We start from the raw sequence: 16963 nt of genomic DNA, 5'->3' as shown, positions 1-16963 counted from the left end.
TTTCTTTGCCCCCACTGGTCCCATATGGGCCTTTTAAAAGTTCAGAACAGGTGTACAGCATGGAAGATTCATTTACCATGACACTACTGCAAATGAGCACAGGCCTGCTGCCTCCAGACCAAGGCAGGAAAGGAAAATGATACAAATTGAAGTGGCCAAGGCCGAAAACTCTCAACTCACTCAGAAAACTAGCAGTTCTGTGTTCCTCAGTTGCCAACAATGGGGACCTTACCTCCATGTTGATCATTTCATATTCAGACAGAACCTTTGTGTGAACAAGCACCTTGTGATTTGCTCACTGGGAGGTCCTCGTCTGGGAAAGTGCTAGTTTAGCTAATAAAGAATGAGGACAGGAGTGTTCTTAGTTTTGTATCACAAGTCAATATTTGTACATTTGTGTGGGTTCAGTTTCCTCAAATCTATGCAGCAAATGTAAAAACAAAAGACCAAATCTCATTCATCATTTTTTTCTTATTTCAAGACAGAACTTTGCTATAATTTTCAAATGAATAAAATTAGTGCTCATGGACACAACTTATTTGAATGTGTTTGAAAAAAAAAGGTTCACTGTTGCCACTCAAACTCCTTGTCATCAGCTGTAATACAAGACTCCTAATGCTTATTGTTTTCGGCAAAATATTTCTTAAATGTCTATTTATCTAAAATGTTATCTTGAAAATAATTTAAAAAAAGATAAATCCTTTTGCAAACATATGCTCTTTCATGCCAGTGCTCAATCTGTGGTGCCCCGTTGACATTTTCCATCATATGAACTTCTCTTAAAGTCCTCTATCTGGTTTGTTAAACTCAAAAATTCCAATTGACCTCACATCTGATAGGTAGGTGACAACTATGAGCTTTGTAATGATTGGTAGGAAGAGGCTCTATTTAATGGGCGATCAGTATGCTCAGTGATGGGTGAGGATTCCATTAGGGAGAAATTAGGGAACTCAAGAATAGGAGTAGCAATAATGGCTGATATTAGACTTTTAAATCACATGGCTCCAAAACCAGTCTGCTGCCCTGCCTCTCCTCTTTCTCGCTGTCCTGCTCGTCTGTGTCATTGTCAGATCGCAGGAGCTAGATCAGTCAGCTTTGTCTCTGCAGTCTCAGCTTGGCTTTAGATAAATCAAGCCATCTTGTGTCACAACTCCATAACTCGTGGCGAGGGGGGACACACACTATCTACACCATCTGAACCTGGGACTTTTAATTTTGCTGGGAGACCACATGTCCATTTTACTGTGCCGACGTGTGCTTTCGTGTCTATGCACCTGAGAATATGTTGAAATGCTTGAAAGAGAAGTTTGACCAGCCTTCACGCTGGATATCACCAAGTGTTTAGCCAAGATTAAGTTGGGGTTTGCTTTAGAGCAGCCAAGAAAAAAAAAATGATGTGGCATATGAAAGACACAGCTATGATTTAAGTAAGACTGACTTAAGACTGTTTCCACAGGGGCCGCTTTTGAGTTTTGTCGATATCAGAATGACTGCAGGAACCTGGCAGCTCTTTTCTGTTAATGACGAAAACCATGGTAATTATCTGCATCCTTCACGGTAAGGGAAAGAGTTACACATAGTCAGGTAGCACACATGAGTTAGGGTCAGGAGAAAATGTGGCTCACGTTAATTGTTAGTAGATTAACTCCGTTAAGTTACTATCACCTTTTTCTGCATTAAAGGAGACCACTTTTTTTTCTTTTGACCAGTTACTGTGAGTCCTTGAACATACTGATGAAACACTGAACGATGCTGTCGTCACAAAACGTGAACATCGTTTCCTTTTCTTTCTGAAAAATAAGACACGTTCATTGCCGCACGTGTTCAGTATCAACATATTTGCAACCTGACTAATACAATCTTTTTTTTCTCGTTCTCTTTTCTGCTTATATAGAAAACACGATCCTCTTGAAATTAGTCTTGGAAGTTTCTTCTCAACATTCCCTGAGGTAAGTGCCTTCGAACAGAATTACCTATTAACCAGTTGGGAAAAGAAGCTGTATGCCATGTCTGTTTGTAAATGAGGTTTAGGTAGATTATCTGAGGTATACTTATGGCATTCTTTGTAGAGGATATTTGGATATTTTCCATTGTTGAGTTGACCATCGTCACCATAGTCATCAGTTATCCTCAGCCCCCCTATTTGGTTTCCTCAGCTCTTTCATACACACCTGATTTCCTACTACGGGCAATCACCACTCCTTAGTTTCTCTCTGTCATTGTTAGATCCTTGCTGCTGGCATCACTCAATTTGTTCCTGGTGTTTGATGATTTTGATCTGGTTACTTTGATATTTTCATTGTTTCTCACTAGTTTAGTGTATGGTTAATCCAGCCTGGCTGCCCTATTGGTTTAGTTTCTTATTTAAAACCCTCAGTTAAGTTTCTATTTGCTTTCAGGCTGCTGTGTGCATTTGGGTCCTCAGTGAGCTTCCACCACTTGCAACTGCATCATTTTATTCCAGATTATTTCTTTCATTAGATCAAAAACTGTCTCTGAGCTATTCAGAGTAACAGAGTACATTTACTTGAGTACTGTACTTTCGTACAATTTTTGAGTATCTGTACTTTACTTTTTTTTTGGAAACTTATGACTTTCACTCCACTACATTTCAAAGACAAATATTGTTCTTTCGACTCAACAACATTTCCGGGAAGCTTTTCGTTACTCGTTCCTTTTAGGCTTTGTAATCCGCCGTTGCTGTTTTTCTTTCCTAAAATGCAATTGGCCACACCAGAGTGGTGTAAAAAGATCTGGAGTCTCAGCAGAAAACTGGATTTGGCCGCAAGGCTGTTTTCTGCCGAGACTACGAGAGTGTTTTGTAAACTGAAGATCTTCATCAAAGCAGAGATGTAGTTTGTTCGCGATAATGGACTCAACAGTAAACTTCTGCTCCATAGTGAATTTGTGGGGAGAAAAAAAAGGCTCTCCTGTTTTTTGGGTGGGGATGTTTTGAATATATATATATTTTTTTAATGAAAATAACTGTCCTTATTATTTTTTATTTAATTTTTATACTGAAGTTTTTACAGGTGGTACAGACTTTTTGTAGCAGAGTGGTACAAAAAGTCAGTACATCATCAGGTGGTTTCAGAGAGTTACATGGTTCTGTAAAAGCACCCAGAAAACAGTACAGCAATGTACTGATATTAGAAAATGTACTTTGTAAAATTTTGACTGAGCAACTTTTACTTGTAGTTGAGTAAGATTTGACCATAAGTATCAATACTTTGACTCAAGTACTAGAGTTGAGTACTTTGTCCACCACTGGAGCTATTTGTGTTTGCTGCCCCTTGTGATGTCAAAAGGGAATAAGCACTGATTCTCCCATGATCTGCTCTCTTACATTCAGAATAATAAACTGCTATGTTTGCACTGCTTTTGTCTTTGCTGAAGCTTAACCTCTGCTGACTCATATTCTAAAATATCACAGCTATGAGCCAGAGCATGTCCAATTCCCTGTTGATTGCAACACGGGTGAACTGATTCAGCTGATGGGGGGGCTAAATTGTGGCTCATTCTGGGTTTACTTCTCTCCTATCATATTTGCTCGCACGTACTTTAATACCTAATTTACCACTTTCCTTTTATATATTTCAGTAAATTTTTCTTTTTTTTCTAAAATTGATTTTCTTTATGAGAAAAAAGATGAAAAATAATGTGCAAGAGTGCAAGAGTGGCCCTCTATGCTAACTACTAATCACAACCTATTATTATTTTTTGAATAATTATTTGGTAACCTTGACATCATCTGAAAAAAAAAAAAAAAGCATCTGTCAAAATTCTGTTTGGTGGTGGTTCAGCAAATTAATTTCTTGTTTATTTTTACAAAAAGCCTCTGACAACATAAATCACATGACAAGCTTAGTCTCACCAACTGAAGAAAACCCCTGGGGGAAAATACTGTGAAAGAAACCCTGTTTGGTGGAACATGGTGTAGTTTGGTCCATGAACAAAGATCAGAACGTAACAAGTTGAGAGTAAAAACAGGCTGCTAGAACAGTCGGTTCGGTTGAAAGCTACAACCATAGGTATTGTAGTGTAGACGAATGAACAATCTTTAGCATAGTTTGAGCCTGAATACGCAATGTAGGGACATGGGACAACTAGATTAACTTGTTCATTAAAAATGCATCATGTTTCTTTAAAGTATGTCCAGCTTTTCATGCTAACTATGCAGATTTTCTGTTTTCTTATTGGCAATACTTCCACAGCGCGACTACTTAATCAAAGGCATAGTTATGTTTTTTGTTTTTTCTTACATTACAGATGTTTTTCTACTAGTGAAGCATCTTTCCTACAATATATAGGGCTTTCTCATGGGCTTGTATGATGTGCGTTTATTGTGATTGTAGATGCCTTGTGGGTGTCTGGCAAGGCGCTTGATCCTGGGTTGGCTTTCTTCTGAGCAAGACCCTTTTATTCAGGTCAGTGAGCATACAAGCGACACAGCAAAAGTATCACTTAGCCAGAACAAGTCTCTGCGGGTCCCCTTAATGTTGTCACATGCATGACATGGCAGACAACTAGAACAGACGCACGGTCAGCCTATTCTAGGCAGATGATGGCTGACACTAAAGCAGTCACGAATGTCAACAGTAATAAGTCATAGCCTGAGAAATTGTGCACAACTTTCTTGCAACTGCAAAGTGTCTGAAAGCATCCACTAATTACAGACTGAAAGTCTCATATGACTCGATATTCACAGTATTTGAATTTTGGGCATCTTAATATTTTGGAGTGATTTCCATTAATCTTCAGCTACAAGACACAGAAAAAGTGCTGTTGTGCTGTCTCTACAAATGTAGGATCATCAAATTTCTATAAAGAATCATAGAATTTCTATATGTCAAAGACTGATTTGATTGGATATTCAAAATACAATTCAGAATGATAAAGATGTCATATATAATACTGTGCATCTAAAATACACAACAACAAGGTGAGAAAACAGATTAGTCAGTTACATCAGAGTTCGATTGGGTGGATTGTTTCAAAATTTGGGTTAGTGATTTAAAGAAAATTATATTGTTTGTAGCTGCATCCCCTTTGGTTCTTTTCAACTCAGTTATTCAGAAGTCACAGCCTGATATACATTCAAAACATTTTTCCACTGATGTTAGGAGTGCTACGTTTTCCTGAGGCTGCCAAGTAATGCAGTCAGTTGTTTACAATATATATTTCCCCAGAGCTCAAGTATGGCCTGCACAGGAACTATTAAATCACCCATGTCCCTGTATATGGACAATTTTTAATCCTCAAAATAACATCTGGCTTTAGGCTAACCTAATGGCACTCCAGAATAAGAGGAAATGTTTCTCAAATGAGCTAGTTGTGAACTTTTCCAGGTCAGCTCCACTGCCCTCCAGATACCACAATCATGTTTATCAGGGAAGGCACAGAGAGAGCTCCATGTAACAATTGTGTCGGCACGGATTCATTTTCAAGTTAATATTCATGAGAATATTTAGGAAATTCCTTTGGGACTACAAACTAAAGGTGCTTGTTCGAGAGCTGACATGTATCCCGGACTGAAAGGGGACTTTTAATCGTGCGAAATAGGAAACATATTTTAGACTGCAGTAAATTCTATTGAGAAGGAAAAATTTGATTAAGAGGGCAGTAATCGAGTCAGTGTGCTATAACCAGAGGCCCTTTTGCTGTGAACCAATACTGCACAAGTGTAACAAGAGTGAATTTAGCACCCAGACATTTTGTTAATCCAGCTCTGAAATTTACTTCTTCCTCCCCCATCTTTCAATTAGCATTATCATAAAATGAGGTGAGGCCTGAGAAGCTCAACGTGTTGGAGACTTTCATCCAATTACCCGCTCCAGAGCCTTGTGTTTTTATCTCTTTTAAAGATGAATTTTGAAGTTGTTGCGATTTCATTTGTACCCCCTCTCCTATTAAGAAATATGATGGGTTGATCAATGAAACACTGAGCAGCAATGAAGTTTGGATTCAAAACCAGTGGAGCGAGTCTCAGTAACTGTTCCCTCACTCATATGTATGTGTGATACATGATGTGTGCACATGGACGCAGTTTTGCATTTGGACAGAATAGCATGCAGCATTGCATGGTTCATTCACTTTTCTTGGCTATGTCTCACAAAATGACTCCATATTAAGCACACATTAATTTAAGCAACATGTGTATATGCACAGCCAAGAATTTCACTAAAAACACACTGCAAAAACAAAGAAAAAAAATACAGGATTTATACTATTTAATTGGCAGAGGCTAATGACAACATGCCACTTCACTCTTACACTGCTAGTCAGGATTTTCATATGAACAATTATGCTAATTTTAACCACAGGCATTCCCTTTTCTGCTCCTGCCTACACCTTTCAATTCAAGTCATTGTTAATAAGCTTAAGCTTGGTATACTTTTGGATAAAACGCAGCAATGCTGAGCTGAGTTCATGAGGGTCAATCGTTAAGGAGACAAAATCAAATCCACTGGGAGCCGAGGAAGCCTAAATTGCTTTTTAAGTTCATTAACAAGCAGATGTAGAGCATCCATATTCAACTCCCGATGGATATCCACCAACTTAGGCAGGGGTCAAAGGGAGCTGCTAGCTCACTGACCCGGCACCCATCGGCCTTTACTCTGTGGGAACTATTAATCAGAAAGGCTCCACAGAAGGGCTCGTCCTGATTGTGGTTTGGCTCTTCATCAAATATGGATAGACACCTCCCAGTAATGTCTTAATCATTTTACTAGAAGACAGCTCTGATCAGTTTGCTGAAAAGCCTGTCTGGGCCCGACGGCAATGAGAGGCAACTGCAGAGATGGAAAGATCTTTCACTCTGTTCTCTTCCTACTTCCATCTCCCATCCCGCGTGCATTGATCTCATCAGCATGGATGCCTGCTGACAGAAAATCAATCTTGGAGTCTTCTTAATAAAGCCCTAGACTCAGTCCAGTTCTTTCTCTATACTCCGTGTATTACACTCTATTCTCTGGTTGTCCTGACCTTCAGCACCTTTGTGAATCTGTGCCTCGTGGACTTCAGCAGTCTATACTGACACAGCCGCTGCTTATTTTGAGAAGTGATTCCAATAGAATTACTGGAGATTTAAATTTAATTCAAAGTCTGCTAGATGGTGAAAGCCTTTGAGGTCTTTTGTTAGGTGGGAGACTTTTTCTATTCCTACTCTGTGGATAATTTAGCTGATTGTAATAATGACAACTTAGACAACAGTAAGCTGGTGCCCTGTTTAACCAGCTGACCCCTTTATGACCTATGCTTCAGATTGTTTTGTTTGAAAATATGGATTTGTAATCAAATAATGTGACTGGTGTTTTACAAAAGATGGACTGAACCAAGCAATCCCATTAGTTGCAGATGTGTTTTACCCTGCTGTTTACAGAACAGCACATAATGCACTGGTGGCTTTGCTTCTTTAGTTGCCATGCCAACGCCTGGTTTCCAAGGAGCCAGCTGGCAATCTGGAAGTCTTAACTGGTAAGCTTAATTGATAATTAACTTTTTTTCCCTTGGTTTTATTTACAAATAGATACAAATATTATCACATGACTATATATATACATACATATAATATAACAAAAAAAGACTGGAACATAATTTGAGAGGATATAAGAAAAACACAATTCATATAATACAATTGTAGATTTTTTCATTTGTTGTGCCTCAAATCCAATTCACTTTTGTTTGTATAGTACCAACACACACCAAAAGTTATAAGAGAGAATTGCAACAACTCTTCGATGTGATAATGGGGTGCACAGCAAAAAACTGTCAAGGTCAGCACTCATTGCATTAATTTGACATAAGTCTATCCATAATAATTGAGTAAATAAACTTAGTTTAACTTCAGGTGTGGCCATAAAGCCGAGTGTCAAAAGTCTGGGAGGTCACTCATGGGCCTGGAGGTCAGAGGCTGAAGCGATTTAGTTGTATTTTAGAGCAGAAAATCCCTCTTGGAAAATCCAGATAATCTTTTATCCCAGTTGTTTGGAATGCTGTAACACAACACATCAACACACAACAGCAGCAAACCATGGTGAGTGCGTGTGTACATTATCACAGAAAACAAATGGGTAAATACACACGCACACGCGCACACACTAAACCTTGGCCACAGCTCATCACGGTGCAGTTAATCTCCTTTATCTAGCAATGCAACACTCACCAGGTCAACTCCCAGACTACTCGTGTGTGTGTATGTGTTTGAGTGTGTTTACTACTTATCTTCTGGTGAATGTTTGCCAACACTGCACGACTGGATCCATCATGGCAGAGATACAACGTTGCATGTCAGCATTCATCTGAAAATTTCAGTCACATTTGTTTTATTTGTTGTACTGGCTTTCTGCAACTTATGCTGGGGAAGCTGCATCGATTAAACCAATACAATAACAGCTGTCTTTACTATTTGTTAAAGCTTAAAACAAAACAGACTATTCCTGGCAAGTGGCCTCCTCCAGGCTCCATGTAGCCTGTAATGGAACACCTCTTTGATTGTGTAATTAAAAAGTCGCTCTCAAGGTCTGCTTAGACCACTTTAAAACAGAAAAACAAATATGTAAAAGAAAAACAAAAAAAAAACGCTGCGACTGACATGTTAGTAAAGTAAAGTGACATAAAGTGACATAAAGTAAAGTGCTTTTGTTGGGAAGAGCCCAACCCTCTGTTAAGAACTAACCAATCGAGTTTGACCAGAATAGGCCCAGCTTTAACTACACCCATTATAAGTGAGCGTGCCATGCTTGACAACCTCAAAAACTGACACAACTTGTATTATTAACAAATAACTGTCTGGTCTGTCTGAACAGGAAACTCTAGCGTGGAAGGGGTTATGGTATTATTAACTGTTTGTAGATCACTTATTAAGTCTGTGACTCAGACTGTTGCAAGGCAAGACATTTTGAACCTGCTGACATTCGAGTCAGCTTCGCTCAACCAAGACTACATTGAGATAAAAACAAAAGCTCAGTCTTGGACTTTCTTGGAGACCTTGAGTTGAGATTGTTTAGTCACACATACTGATCCCAATGTCAAGAATGAAGCTCTCGTTCATTGTTTAAACCACTGATCTTGAGTTAAAGTAGCAAAAAGAAAAGCAAACGTCTGGAGCCCTAAAAATGCAATTAGTGTGTGGAGAGTTACCCTAAACACTGATGACGCAGATCCACGGACTTCTTTCCACAACCTGATCTTAACTATGCTCTAAAGCAGCTTATCAGGAAACCAAAAAAAATGATTCAACTTCATTCAGTAATATTTGGTTGTAGAAACTTTGGCAACAACGGCAGCCTCCCTGTGTGGGTATCGGAAGTAGTTTGATAATGGCACAACTCATTGCATGTCAGTTAAGAGCAATTTTATCCTTTTCTATCTATCTTTTGTGCTTCTGGGCATATGTGACTTCCTTGTCCTGATAAAGGACTGAAGACCTTCACTCTGCATGACGCATTGTGTTGTGAAATGCCTCAATAGTCTTATGATTACATCATTCCTTTGATAAATTCAAGCCTCTAGTACCAGAGGCAGCAAAACTGTTGCACAGTATGGAAAAACATCTACTTTGGTATCATGTGTCCATGGACCATTAACCCAGAGAGAGTGCCCTATTTAAGCAGGTTTTAAAAGATTTTTTGTTCTTTTCCTTCACTGATGTCTTCCATGAACTTGTGGCTGAGGCTAAAGCTGTGGATTCATTCATCAGCCCAAAGGGCTTCGAGGTTTTATGTTCGGTGTTTAGTCCACAATCTTCATCAACCTTCAGAGACTTTACGTATAAATTTCTTCGAAAATGCTACTTGCTAAAAATGTCTTAGAAGTTTTATGACTGCAAATTCTTGATAACATTATTAACTGCTCAAACAAGGACTCGGATATCTTTGGCCATTGTGAGAAAAATGATCAGCCTGTTTTTTAAGACAAATGTAATTCGTTGTTTAATTAAGACGAGTGAACATTGAAAATGAAGCACGAGTGAGTCTTTTTTTTTTTGAGGAACTCATTTAAATTAATCAAAAGGGCGCCAATAATTGTATCCAGCTTATCAGTGATGTTTGTATTTCTCATTTAAAGATGTGAAAGCTTTCCCAATAAATAATTTTCATTAAGTCTATTTGCATTTGCTTCTAAAGATGTTCAAAAGATGTCAAAATTCAGAGGAACAATAAAATTCAGTATTTACTTTTCATAATAATGTATGTATAATAATATCTTATTCTATAAATATATCATTTCAATATTTAATCATTTTTCCTTTCACTTTGTCACAGAAAAAACAATAATAATTTGAGCACTTTTTGACAGATATGTGACAGGAAGTCCTGCCCTGTTTTATATTTTTTCAGTCAGGTCATCTGAAAGCTCTCCACATGTTTAAGTCGACTATAAGTTCCACATAGATGAACTGATACCAAGAAAATGTAATCATATAAATGTAATGTTATCATAATGCATCGTGTCACCATCCCAAGGGTTCCTGTTCTGTTCGCATGCACATGCTGATTAACTGCACGTAAAGAAGTTAATTCTGGGATCCCTAAACTTGGCATGTTTTTATTAAATGTTATTGTTTTAACAGACTTAAAAGTTCTCCTCTTGCCAGTATATGGTATTCCCGCTCATTTTAACGAACCGATGTCTTTTCATTAAATTTGATTTATAGAGCACTTTGTGATTTCCTCTTGTGGAATTTAAAGGTCCTTATCATTGTTTTTGTCAACTGGCCTCTACGGTCACTGTGTGGATCACAGGGGTAGATGTGTGAGAGGTTCCCTCTGAAGAACAAATTAGATCTCTCAAAGGCACAGGGTCATGGCTTTGATCACATTTATGAATTAATATGCCAGGGGAGCTGTCAGCCTCAACAGGGGGCGCTGTTGATGTACTCCCTATGGATGTCGTGCCATTGAATCAAAGGAAATCACTCCAGCCATCGTGCTCCCAATCAGTGGTAATTACTGGTCCGTGACTCAATTAGTTGAATGATTTATGGCTTTGCAGAGAGCTGTGGAAGGATTCAATTACAAACAACTCACAGCGGCAAACCACTGTTCACCTCGTTTCTGGGAGCAGTCAGGATTCAAATGGAGCAGATCTTGGTCAAATGTTAGAATTTCAGTTTTTACTCCAACATTTAATGTTGTTTTGGAACTTACTGCTCCGTGGTTTAAGGTTCTTTTTGTAACACGAGTGCTGAGCAAAAGCGTCTGTAAAGCATGGCGCACTGGCTACAGGCCCCAATGAACTATATATTGGAACCAACTGGCAAAGTGCCTGAAGAAAGAACTGATCCAGGAGTCTAGTGTATTTTCATCCGTGGAAAGGCTTTTGGATTAAACAATCTATGATAAAGCAAATGTCTAACCAGGCCAGATATCGGCCTGAGTTCCTCGCTGGCCCTTACCCTTGTATGGCAAACAAAGTGACATTTGAAACAGAGCAGAAAGAGAAGTGAGGGCAGATGAAGGGAGGTGCTGGGAGAGAGACCAGGGATGCAGCCAGATACTGTAGTTGTTTGACTTGAGGAGATGGATTTTGTTGAATTTTTTCCCTCAGAAAAACATGCAACTACTTTTAAGGCAACAGATGAAAAAAGTTAAAGCTTGAACGTGTTACTTCAACATTTAAAAGGAGGACAGTCATGAACTGCTACTGTAATCCATCACGGTTTCGATAAAACCACCCACATTAGAGTATCTTCGTGCTTCATGTGTGTATAGGCCTGCTGATTCTTTCCTTTTTCTCTTCTCCAAAGGGCTTTTACAAATCTGAAAGGGAAAGTGCATGTTTGGGTGACTACTGTGGTCTACAGACGTTAGACAGCAACAGTTGGGGTAAGAAAGCATTATTACTGTGGCCCATGTTGTGACACAAACATTAGCTATGACTAGCCTGTGGAAGCAGAGTGACAGTGACACGCTTCCACTGCCGCTTAAATTCATCTTAGTCCTAACAACAGAAACATGAACACGATGGAGCTAATTTGGAATTTGTGTGCCCTCATGAATCCTTTCTTTATCACTTTTGTTTCTGCGGGGCTTTTGAATGACAGTTCTTTTTTGCTTTTTTCACACTTGAGCTCCTCACTAATCCAACATTTATTAGAAATACTTCAACTCCTGAAGCATGCAAAAAGCCATTGTAAGTTTTGACTTGGGAACTCACCTCTTTCATGTCATGTCTTATACAACTTGTGACAGTTTTTTAGTTGTTTCACTGACTTTTTCCAATCTATAACTTTATGGTTATTCTCTATGAAAGCATGGACAATAATTGTGTTAAAAGCCTTATTTCCTCTGAGTTCTGACGCCAAAAATGAAATACATTTACATCTACCATTAGCATCTTCTTGTATGTTTCCTCTCAAACGTATTTTTTTACTGAATGTGAGCCACTGTAGTAAGACCACATACTGCAAAATGACTTGACACACAGTGTCAAACTGCAACAAAGGATGGATATAAGTTGAATGGGAAAAGTAACAAAATAGTCCTTCCCCAGCAAAATTGTAACAATCACATTGTATTATTGGATATCTTGGTCATTTCTATCCCACTGTGGTCTTTGAGTCTCCCCTGCACACCTCTATTAAACTCAGAGAATGCAAGATCTCTTAAATGGGACAAAAGGCGCGGCTCTGTATTGTTGAGCAACGGCCTGAAAGATGTTTCTCTCTCCGTTTCTGTTTCAATACATTGGTTTTTCATGCTTACACATTTCTGTCCGTCTTAGTCTGGGTTGCTAATCTTTTCTGTGCAGTCGGTAAATCAGCATTTTTCGTGGAGGAAAGAGTTTTTATACTTTACCAAGTGAAACACACCTTTTCTCACAAACACAAACCCTGTAATGGGAACAGATGCTGCCCAAAACTAAAATGGGATAGCGAAGCAGTGCGGTGCGACAAAATAACAGGTCCTTGGGTGCCCGAAACCCTAACAGCAACATGGGGTGCCAGCTGACGCAAGCACACACCCCAGCATGGCCATCAGTCATAACATTTACCATTAACTTGCCCTCTGTTTATTTTAATTCTGTGTTTTTTACTTCTTTTCAACCTCACATGTCCTGCCAGCAAACACTTACTGGTAACACAGTGTCTAATTTGACAAATGGTTCACTGCGATTTTCCTTTGAAAAATATCACAAGACACAGACAGAGACGCACACACAGAAGAGACGTTACAATGATTTATGTTCAGCAAACACGGGAAAATCTGTCGACAGATTTTCACCTAATTCAGTCTTTTTCCCCCCCTTCTTTCTCAACATTAACTGGACTTTGTCATGGATCAGTGTGACATAACTCTTTCCATCATCCAACAGATGGCATATCTCAGGGTGAGCCCTGAAAAGTAGACTTTGGTGTTACGTGGCCATGGTTACGAGAAAGTTACAGTTAGTAAGAAAGCCTCTTTTTGCAGGGATTAAGTAAATCTAACTGTATAACTAACACTAACATTTAAAGTAAGCGAAATCCAAATGTTACTTCTGGTCGGAAATATAACATGCAGGAAATCTATGACCTAACAGCATTGATGGTGTGATATCCTTTACTCTGGATCAGAAAATCCAGTCCCTTGATTTTTTTCTGTCACTCTCCCCCCACTTCTCCCATCTGCTAAGGATGTACATGTATCTGTGCAGACCTTGGCTTATTCTGATTTATGACTAAGCCTATATAGAAGGAGATTCAAATGGATAGTCTGCATGTGTTCTTTATTTATAGCCAACACAAATGAAAAGTGAGCTCATCCTCTCCTTCTTGGTTTCTCCCTCCTCACTGGCTTTCTCTCACCGTGTACAACCACCTCTCCATTTCTTACAGAGAAACATCTGGAAGCATCTGGAAATAGTTATGGTCGCCACAAGAAAGGGAAGTGTCTGTGTCTTCGGACCATGTCGATTTGGAGAAGACATTGTGAATGTGGGTGTCCGCTGGGCAATTTTTCTAGGTAGGAATTTCTTAATCCTGAATCCTTTTGCCGTCACTCAGAGCTGTCTGTGAATAAGGGGAGATTGAAATATGTTTTTGGGTTTAATGCTTTCAAAGCAACAACAACAAAAAATATTTCATAGTCACTCCATCTATATCTCATTAAACATGTCAGGTCTATCTGTGTGTTTGCACGTGTGTTAATTGATGGATTATACCAAAAAAACATTCTATTGAAGACAAAAGATTTTTTTTTTTTTCAAGCAAAACTTAATTAATTTCATTTAGAAAATGAACACAATAAATATTAATACATGTGATGTGTACCACCAGCTGTTTCAGTGCAAAGTAGTCACTGTCAAGCTTATAAACCCAGTCAGCTATATTAATAAATACAATCATTTGAGCTTTGAATATATATCAGTCTGTGTCCAGTGTGGAGGGGTTTTGCTGCAGCACTGTAGATTTGATGCACGAAAACACAAGGAAGGCTATAGGAATTGCACTTTTCCCACTGAGAAGCCCTTTTTTTCCTGTCTTTTAATTCAGAGAGATACCTACTGTATGATAAGAGAAACAAACTTAAAGTACAAAATTGATTAAGATCCACCAAACATTTACTGGATTAGTCTACCATTATTTAAAAAAAAAGCCAATGAAGACCACAGCACACATATCAGGAGCATGTTTTCAAGGGAACAATATCATTATGCAATTTTTTTCCAAAAACGTCAACAGGTGGCAGGTTGTGAAAATATTGCATCATTGTAAGAACATGTAGATAGTTTGAGGGGAGGTATATCCAAGCCTTTCTTTTCATGTTAGCCCCTTGTCTTCGACATCAGTACACAAGTACCAGTTTTTACCCTCTACTCTTAAAATAGAAGATTAACATTTTCTTACACCACAGCTATCAGTTTGGGATATTTTGGGGTGTCTGCTAGCTAAGCAGACAAACAATTCAGATCTAAAGGAGCATAGAGCTGTGGGGTTGGCAGGCTGCAGCTTTCTTTTCTCTGAACGATTGCCCCGTCACATCCCCTCCTCCAGCATCTGCTATGTAGGATCACTAACTTGTGCTATACTGAATTCAAAAGCCGGAGCATAAGAGATGCCCTTCATAGGCACTGCAGACATAGAAAGTCTGCTTGCCTCCTCAGCTCCAGGCTCTATACATCCATAAAGTTGATCCTTGGTCAACAGCATCAATGTCTGAGTGGATGGTGAAGTACTTTTTGGCAGACGTGGGTGGTGGGGCTGACAGCGGTGTTTGGATTTGACCAGGATGAGATCATCGTTTACCTGCAGAAGTTGTAGTTTTGTGTTGCAGACAGTGCTTTGTGGAAGAGGTAACACATCTTTGTATGTGTATCCCCTGAGAGAGCGCAAATATTTATCAGCCTTATCAGTTTTACGTTTCATCTTTTTTCTGTCAGAACATGCGTGTGGTTATGTGGACATATGGTTGACGAGAGATTATTCTGACTCATGTGCCCTGCGTGGATCCAGGTGAAAACCACATAGCTTCTGCCATCACTCAAACCAAGAGAGTTTTCGACTTTGCTGAGCCCTTCGTTTGAGATAAGGCTCGGATCCCTTTGGCTCTGCAGTTTGATCAATCTGCAGATTTACAGCCACCATTGCAGCACACTGATGAAGCATAAGAGCGGTAAATTCTACGCCCCTCATAGAAAATTCTCTATCTCTCTCGTGTATTGATGTAACACCCATGAAATCATTTCTTTCTAGTTTTGGTGGAATAACTAGTGAGTGGCTGATCTTAATCAGCTGAGACCTTCTCCTCACTATTTTCCTGTTCGTTTACACTTTTTTTTTTCCTTCTGCTATTTTATGTATATTCAATACTACCCAGAAATTGCACAGCCTCTCTTTTATATCCTTTATTGTCAGTGCTGATCTGTCAGGCAGACAGCTGGACTCCATTTAGCCCTCTGAGAAGATTCCCTGTGTAACAGAATTTTTTACTGATGCAGAAATTTGCCCTTCATGAAATTTGAAATGGCAGGAATATTTTTAGATATTCTTTTAATCAACTTAAAAAAGAAATAACCTCCTGTGTGTGCCTCCTGAGCTTCTTCCACTTCAGGTTTTCATAGCATGTCTAATTGTCTTGAGAGCCTGGGCCAGACGCTTAACCCTATGGAGAGATATATCTCATCTGGCCTGGAAGAGCCTTTGGACCCCCAGGAGGATCTTTACTGGGGAGAGGGACATCCTGGACCAGTTTGCTTACCCTGCAGCCACAACGACTTGGCAGAGATAAGCGGAAGTAAATGGATATATATATACGTATGTCTCATCTGTGAAAGTTCCCCAGTTTCACTCAGGTGCTGGTAGCTAGGCTGAAAATGCCTCTCCCATGGGCTGTTATGTGAGACATGATCATGTCTCCTGAGCCTTAAAAGCATGGAGGTGATGGAGCAGCTACAAAGCCTGGATCCTTTCTCCTGCATTGTGAAAGATAGGAAGGGGTGGGGTGCAACAGTCCTGGCTGAAAGGATAAAGGAGGGCTTAATGGCAACCTGCCTAACCTCCTGACCCTACTTTGTTGGTAGGGAGGAACTAGGGGTACCAGACTAAGACTCCATTCAGGAATAATAAAAGCGCAAAGCTTGGATATCCGACATGTGGTTCAAATTCCTCTAATCTTTACATGGAGCTGGTGAAGGCCCTTGTCACAGGTATACAAAGAACCAGAAATGCTTATACCTCCACAATTTTCATATCCTAAATACTACATAATATCAGTATTGCTGCTACTTCAATAAAACAGCACATTTACACTTTATTTGAGAACAACTGTGAATCTGAATAACTATTTTATGACAAAGCCTCACCTAGACTTTCTTTTTTTTTTTCCTTTTCAGCTGGGTTTTTCCCTAAATGTTTGGCAGGATTTCTGAGTTTGATGTACACAGTAACAAATTTAAGGCAGTCAGGGCAGGTGGGGGGTGGGATCATTACTCTTTGTAAGGCTGACATCAGAGGCTCGAAGCAGGATAAATACACTCTGAT

Source organism: Odontesthes bonariensis, chromosome 15 (genome assembly GCF_027942865.1).
Source record: "Odontesthes bonariensis isolate fOdoBon6 chromosome 15, fOdoBon6.hap1, whole genome shotgun sequence".
Taxonomy (NCBI): Eukaryota; Metazoa; Chordata; class Actinopteri; order Atheriniformes; family Atherinopsidae; genus Odontesthes; species Odontesthes bonariensis.
The sequence above is the reverse complement of the archived record's forward strand: the minus strand, read 5'-3'. Positions refer to the sequence as shown.